Source organism: Mya arenaria, chromosome 17 (assembly GCF_026914265.1).
Source record: "Mya arenaria isolate MELC-2E11 chromosome 17, ASM2691426v1".
Lineage (NCBI taxonomy): Eukaryota > Metazoa > Mollusca > Bivalvia > Myida > Myidae > Mya > Mya arenaria.
The window spans coordinates 33,664,627-33,665,530 of NC_069138.1; positions in this window are offsets into that span (position 1 = coordinate 33,664,627).

Below are 904 nucleotides of genomic sequence, written 5' to 3' on the forward strand. Positions count from 1 at the left end.
AGTTAAACACGGTTGTGAGGTAGATGCTCTAGGGCACTGTAGCTAATGTAAATTTTACATTGTCCTCGAGGAAATATTGCATTATAGATGTTCTGATTTGGTAAATCATTCGATAAGAAAGCGGGTTACAGTGAAGATCGTTTCATTGTCAACTAATAGCGTGTTTTGTTTGGTAATTTTTGTAACAAAAAAGAACATAAAAATACATGATTGTTTCTGTGTTATTAACACATATTTATTTTTCATTATGGTATTGTTTGTCTTACGAACGTACAGATGGTAGCTTATTCGTGAAGGGCTGTGAGTGGCATTGATTCCGGATAATATTACGATGCAGAAGCATTCATCACTGTGTATAGGGACATTGAGCCATTCACCATTATGGCTTATCTGGGAATCAGTGCCCCGCTTGTTGGCACACATATATTGTGTTCCTTTGTTGGGGTTTTTCCCTTAAGTTTAAAGATGCACTGTTACTCCCAAATAAGAATTACCACAATTAATTATATTGTTTTAATATTCCAAAAAGGATGAATAAATGTCGGAAACAATGGTTCTTATGAAGGATACCGAGTTTAATTAGAAAGAAATGAGTGTAAAACACGGTATTTCTACCTTTAATGGGACTATAGTAGACCACAGTAAATATTTTAGCAGTCACCAATCATTTAATATGTTTGCGCTTTCTGCTATTAAATACACAGTTACAATCTTGTTGTCAGAAATTAATATTTTCCTTAAATGCGTTATTTAGTTAGTAGTTTAAGGTTTATCAGTCAAAACTGATGTTTGTTATACATGTGAATGTATTGATTTTTAATAAGAGTGTCACTTTTAGATAATAAATATTTTATGTTTGGTATAAAATTAAATGAAATAGAAAACATAATAAACTTTATGATTC